Source organism: Bos indicus, chromosome 17 (genome assembly GCF_029378745.1).
Source record: "Bos indicus isolate NIAB-ARS_2022 breed Sahiwal x Tharparkar chromosome 17, NIAB-ARS_B.indTharparkar_mat_pri_1.0, whole genome shotgun sequence".
Classification (NCBI taxonomy): domain Eukaryota; kingdom Metazoa; phylum Chordata; class Mammalia; order Artiodactyla; family Bovidae; genus Bos; species Bos indicus.
In genome coordinates, this window is record NC_091776.1 from 766,431 (window position 1) to 772,944 (window position 6,514).

The 6,514-nt window shown below is 43.0% G+C and overlaps 1 pseudogene; it reads left to right on the forward strand.

The window, feature by feature from the left end:
• The first annotated feature begins 3,141 nt into the window (after nt 1-3,141).
• Nucleotides 3,142-5,999, forward strand: LOC109570998 (zinc finger FYVE domain-containing protein 1 pseudogene; annotated as a pseudogene).
• Nucleotides 6,000-6,514: the final 515 nt, after the last annotated feature.

Here is a 6,514-nt window from a genome sequence, read left to right on the forward strand (position 1 = left end):
TCCTACCCCTTTGCAGTGGGAACCTTCTACAGGTAATTTCAGAGTGCCAAGCTGTGCTCCCCATGTAGTACAGTAGCTTCTCATCAACTATCTGTTTTCCATATGGTGGTGAATACATGTCAGTAATGCTTTTTCCATTTGTGCCAATCTTTCCTTCCCTCACTGTGTCCACAAGGCTCTGCATGTCCATTCCATCCCTGCAAATAGATTTATCAATATCACCTTTCTGGTTTCCATATATATGCATTAATATGTAATATTTTTTTTTTCTTTTTCTGATTTACTTCACTCTGTGTAACAGACTCTAGGTTCACCCACCTCACTAGAATGGACAAAAATTCGTTCTTTTTTATGTTTGAGTAATGTCCCATGGTATATATGTACCACGACTTTTTTTTATCATCTGTTGATGGACATCTAGGTTGCTGCTATGTCCTAGGTATTGTAAATAGTGTTGCAATGAACTTTGGGGTACAAATGTCTTTTTCAGTCATGGTTTTCTCAGGGTATATGCTCAGTAGTGGAATTGTTGGGTCATATGGTAGTTTTACTCATAGTTTTATAGGAATCCCCATGCTGCTCTCCATACTGGCTGTATCAGTTTGCATTCCCACCAACAGTTCAAGAGGGCTCCCTTTTCTCCATATCCTCTCCAGCATTTATTTTTTGAAGATTTTTTTGTGAAGGCCATTCGTATAAGTGTGAGGTGATACTTCATTATAGTTTTGATTTGCATTTCTCTAATAATGAGTGACATTGAGCATCTTTTCATGTATTTATTATCCACCTGTATGTCTTCTTCAAAGAAGTGTCTGTTTAAGTCTTCTGCCCATTTTTTGATTGGTCTTTGTTTTTCTAATATTGAGCTGTAAGAACTGCTTATATACTTTAGAGATTAATCCTTTGCCAGTTGCTTCATTTGCAATTATTATCTCCCATTCTAAGGGTTGTCTTTTAATCATTTATTGTTTCCTTTGCTGTGAAAAAGCTTTTAAGTTTAATTAGGTATCATTTGTTTATTTTTCTTTTCATTTCCATTCCTCTAGGAGGTGGGTCAAAGAGAATCTTTCTGTGATTTATGTCAAAGAATGTACTGCCTATATTTTGCTATAGAAATTTATATTTCTGGCCTTCCATATAAGTCTTTAATCCATTTTGAGTTTATTTTTGTGTATGGTGTTAGAAAGTGTTCTAATTTCATTCTTTTACATATAGCTATCCAGTTTTCCCAACATCAATGATTGAAGAGTTATCTTTTCTCCATTGTGTATTCTTGCCTCCTTTGTCAAAGATAAGGTGCCCATAGGTGCATGTGTTTATCTCTTGGCTTTCTAGACTATTCCATTGATCTATATTTCCATTTTTGTGCCAGTATGATGCATCTTGATGACTACAGCTTTGTAGAATCGTCTGAAGTTAGGAACATTGATTTCTCCAGTGCCATTCTTCTTTCTCAAGATTGCTTTGGCTATTTGGGGTCTTTTGTGCTTCTTTTTGTGAAAATTTTTTTCTAGTTCTGTGAAAAATACTGCTAGTATTTTGAAAGGAATTGCATTAAATCTGTACTTTGGATAGTATAGTTATTTTCACAATATTGATTCTTCCAATCCAAGAACAGGTATATCTCTCCATCTTTTTGTGTTGTCTTTGACTTCTTTCATTAGTGATTTACAGTTTTCTGCATATAGTCTCTTTAGATAGATTTATTATTAGATATTTTATTTTTTTTTGCTGCAGTGGTGAATAGGATTGCTTCCATAATTTCTCTGTCTGATTTTCAATTGTTAGTGTATAGGAATGTAAGGGATTTCTGAATATTAATTTTATATCCTTCCACTTTGCTAAATTCACTGATTAGATTTAAGTAATTTTCTGATAGCATCTTCAGGATTTTCTATGTATGTTATTATGTCATCTGCAAACAGTGAGAGTTTTACTTTGTTTTCAATCTGTATTCTTTTCTTTTTCTTTCCCGATTTGCTGTGGCTAGAACTTTCAAAACTATGTTGAATAATTGTGATGAGAGTGGGCACCCTTGTCTTGTTCCTGATCATAGGAAATGTTTTCAGCTTTTGACCACTGGGAATACTGTTTGCTGTGGGGTTTTGGTATATGGTCTGTATTATGCTTCCCTTGTGGCTCAACTGGTAAAGAAACCACCTACAATGTGGAAGACCTGGATTGAAATCCTGGGTTGGGAAGATCCCCTGGAGAAGGGAAAGTCTATCCACTCCAGTATTCTGGCCTGGAAAATTCCACGGAGTTGTCCATGGGGTCACAAGGAGTCAGACACAACAGACCAACTTTCACTTTCACTTTTATTATGTTGAAGTATGTTCCTTCTATGCTTACTTTCTGGAGAGTTTTTTTTTTTTCTTTTATAATAAATGGATATTAATTTCTGTCAAAACCTTTCTCTGCATCTATTGAGAAGACTGTATGGTTTTTATCTTTCAACTTGTTAGTATGGTTTTTTCACAGTGATTGATTTGCATATATCATAGAATCCTTGCATCCCAGGGATAAAGCCCACTTGATCATGGATTCTGTTTGCTAGAATTTTGTTGAAGATTTTTGCATCTATGTTCATCAGTGACATTGGCCTGTAATTTTTTTTTTTTTTTTGTGATATCTTTGTCTGATTTCTATGTCAGGGTGATGTTGGCCTCATATAATGAGTTTGGAAGTGTTCCTTCTTCTGCAATTTTCTCGAAGAGTTTGAAAAAGATAGGTATTAGCTCTTTTGCTACAATTCACCTGTGAAGCCATCTGGCTGTGGGCTTTTGTTTGTTGGAAGGTTTTTGATCACAGGTTTGATGTCCATGCTTGTGATTGGTCATTCAAAATTTCAATTTCTTTCTCATTCAGTTTTAAAAGGTTATACTTTCCAAAGAATTTTTCCAATTCTTCCAGGTCATCTATTTTATTGGCATAGTTGCTCTTAGTAGTCTCTTACGCTGCTGCTGCTAAGTTGCTTCAGCCATGTCCGACTCTGTGCAACCCCATAGACGGCAGCCCACCAGGTCCCCCTTCCCTGCCAGGCAAGAACACTGGAGTGGATTGCTATATCCTTCTCCAATGCATGAACATGTAAAGTGGAGGGGGGTGGAGATGGAGATGGTGATGGATACATCAGTGCCCTGAAGAACAGCCCCCGCCTCCACCAGTGCCCCATGGTTCCCGGACACTGACTAGCCATGACAAAACTGCTTAGTGGTATCCCCAGAAATATTGATTTGAGGTTGGATAATATTGAAAAGCTCCTGACCACTCTTTCATTACCAAAACCTTGCAGCTGAGGCCCACCCATGAGTCCCCCTCAGTAAATCCATCAGATGTCTCTCAGATAGCCATAAAAGACCCTTTCGAGTTGATTTTGACCACATATTTGCCTGCACTTTATGGAATATGAAACTATCAAACCAAATCAACGTTGCTGCTGATTCAAGAGTCTTAGAGGCAGAAAACTAAACATTGGAACATTTGTGAGTGTATGAAGAATTCTAATAGGACATCAATTGTTTTTTTTTTTTTTTAAACAAAACACTTTTTTTTTTTTTAGGGTATTCAGAACCCTATGGAAGTTGTGTGCAGTCTTCAGACTCAACACCTGTCTTCACTTCCCCTGGGGAAAGCCCAGGTACATGGTAGGCACTTTCCTTCCAGTCTGAATATGAGTGCCCAGACTTCCCCAGCAGAGAAGGGCCTGGATCCAGGGCTGTTGTGCCAGGAAAGTTACACCTGCAGTGGGACTGACGAAGCTGTCTTCGAGTGTGATGAGTGTTGCAGCCTGCAGTGTTTCCATTGTGAGGAGCAACTCCATTGGCAGGAGCACCTGAGAAACCATGAGCGGATCAGACTCAAAGCTGGCCATGTCCCTTACTGTGACCCCTGAAAGGGCTCCAGTGGGCACTCTCCAGGTGTGAAGCAGAGGGCAGTGGTGAGGTGCCAGACCTGTAAAATCAGCTTGTGCCTGGAGTGCCAGAAGAGGACTCATTCTGGGGGTAACAAAAGGAGGCACCCCGTTACTGTGTACCATGTATCTAAGGTCCAGGAGTTGCTGGAAGAAGAAGGGACGGATGAGGAGACCAAGAGGAAGAAGATGACTGAGAAGGTTGTGAGTTTCCTCCTAGTAGATGAAAATGAAGAAATTCAGGTAATGAATGAAGAGGACTTCATTAGGAAATTGGACTGTAAACCTGATCAACATCTAAAAGTGGTTTCCATTTTTGGAAATACTGGGGATGGGAAGTCTCATACCCTCAACCACACTTTCTTCTATGGCCGAGAAGTTTTCAAAACCTCCCCTACCCAGGAGTACTGCACTGTGGGAGTGTGGGCAGCATATGACCCAGTCCACAGAGTAGCCATGATAGACATGGAAGGGCTCTTGGGAGCTACAGTGAATCTAAGCCAGAGAATACGGCTGCTGCTTAAGGTCCTGGCCATCTCAGACCTAGTCATCTATCGAACTCATGCAGACCAACTGCACAATGACCTCTTCAAGTTCCTTGGAGATGCCTCAGAAGCTTATTTGAAACATTTCACTAAGGAGCTGAAGGCTACCACTGCCCACTGTGGCCTGGACGTCCCCTTGTCCACCTTGGGCCCTGCTGTTATTATGTTCCATGAGACTGTGCACACCCAGCTGCTGGGCTCTGATCACCCCTCTGAGGTGCCAGAGAAGCTCATCCAGGACCTGTTCTGGAAGCTGGGCCGCTTCCCGGAAGCCTTCAGTTCCACTCACTACAAGGGGACGAGGACCCACAACCCTCCCACTTTCTGGGCTTCGGCATGCTCTGGAGAAGCAACTGGAGAACAATACCACCCATCGTCCCTGGCACCCGGGCGTCATCTTCAAAGCCCTGAAGGCTCTGAGTGACCACTTCAGTGGTGAGATCCCCAATGACCAGATGGCGCACAGCTCCTTTTTTCCAGACGAGTACTTCACCTGCTCCTCCCTGTCTCAGCCGCGGGGCTGGATGTAAGAACAGCATGAATCACAGGAAAGAAGAGGTACCTCATGAAGCCAAGATCTGCTGCAGATATTCCCACCAGTATGACAACCAGGTTTTCACCTGAAAGGCCTGCTACGAGAGAGGTAATGAAGTCAGCGTGGTGCCCAAGATGGCTGCTTCCACTGACTCCCCCTGGATGGGTCTTGCAAAATATGCCTGGTCTGGGTAGGTGATTGAATGTCCCAACTGTGACGTGGTCTATTGTAGCTAGCAGTACTGGTTTGGGAACCAAGATCCTGTGGCTACGGTGGAGCGGACAGAGATTGTGCACGTGTGGCCTGGAACCGAAGGATTTCTGAGGACAACAACAAAGCTGCCCAGCGCCTCTTGGACAGGATGAACTTCATGGCTCAGTCGGTGTCTGAGCTTAGCCCTGGGCCCACCAAGGCTGTGACGTCCTGGCTGACAGACCAGATTGCCCCTGCTTACTGGAGACCCAACTCCCAGATCCTGAGCTGCAACAAATGTACTACATCCTTTAAAGATAACGACACCAAGCATCACTGCCGGGCCTGTGGGGAGGGCTTCTGTGAGGGCTGTTCGTCCAAGACCCAGCCGGTGCCCGAGCGGGTCTGGGACCCTGCGCCCGTGCGGGTGTGTGACAACTGCTATGAAGCCAGGAATTCCCAGTTAGATGTTACTGAGGCACAGGGGGATGACAAAGGTGGGACGCTGATCACTTGGAAGGTGGGTGAGGCCGTGTAGAACACTTTAGGAGCCTTGGTGAGAGCCACTGACATACCACTAGGTCTGGTGAAGGATGCGGCCAAGCAGGTGTACTGGGTCCTGGACCATGAAATCCTGCACTGCCACAGCTACTGGAAGGAGTTCAGCATCAAGCTCTTGAAGCACCACTGCCGGGCCTGCGGACAGGGCTTCTACGACGAGTATTCCTACGACCACTGGGCTGTCCCCCCGCGAGGCTGGGACCATCCTGTCAGAGTCTGCTTTAACTGCAATAAAAAGCCCAGTGACCTTTAACCGCCCCCCCCCCCACAAAAAAAAGGAAAGTGTAAAGTGAAAGAGAAGTCGCTCAGTGGTGTCCGACTTTTTGCGACCCCATGGACTGAAGCCTACCGGGCTCCTCTGCCCATGGGATTTTCCAAGCAACAGTACTGGAGTGGGTTGCCATTGCCCTCTTCAAGTCTCTTATGATCCTCTGTTGTCATTTCTCTTTTTCCTTTTCGAATTTTATTGATTTGAGTCTTCTCAGTTTTTTTCTGGATGAGTCTGGCTAATGGTTTGTCAAATTTGTTTATTTTCTCAAAGAACAAGCTCTTAGTTTTATTGATCTTTGCTATTGTCTTCATTTTATTTACTTCTGCTCTGATCTTTAGGATTTCTTTCCTTCTACTAATTTTGGAGTTTTTGGTTCTTCTTTTTCTAGTTGCTTTAGGTGTAAAGTTAGGTTATTTGATATTTCTCTTATTTCTTGAGGTAGGCTTGTATTGCTACAAACTTCCGTCTTACCACTACTTTTATTGCATCCCATAGGT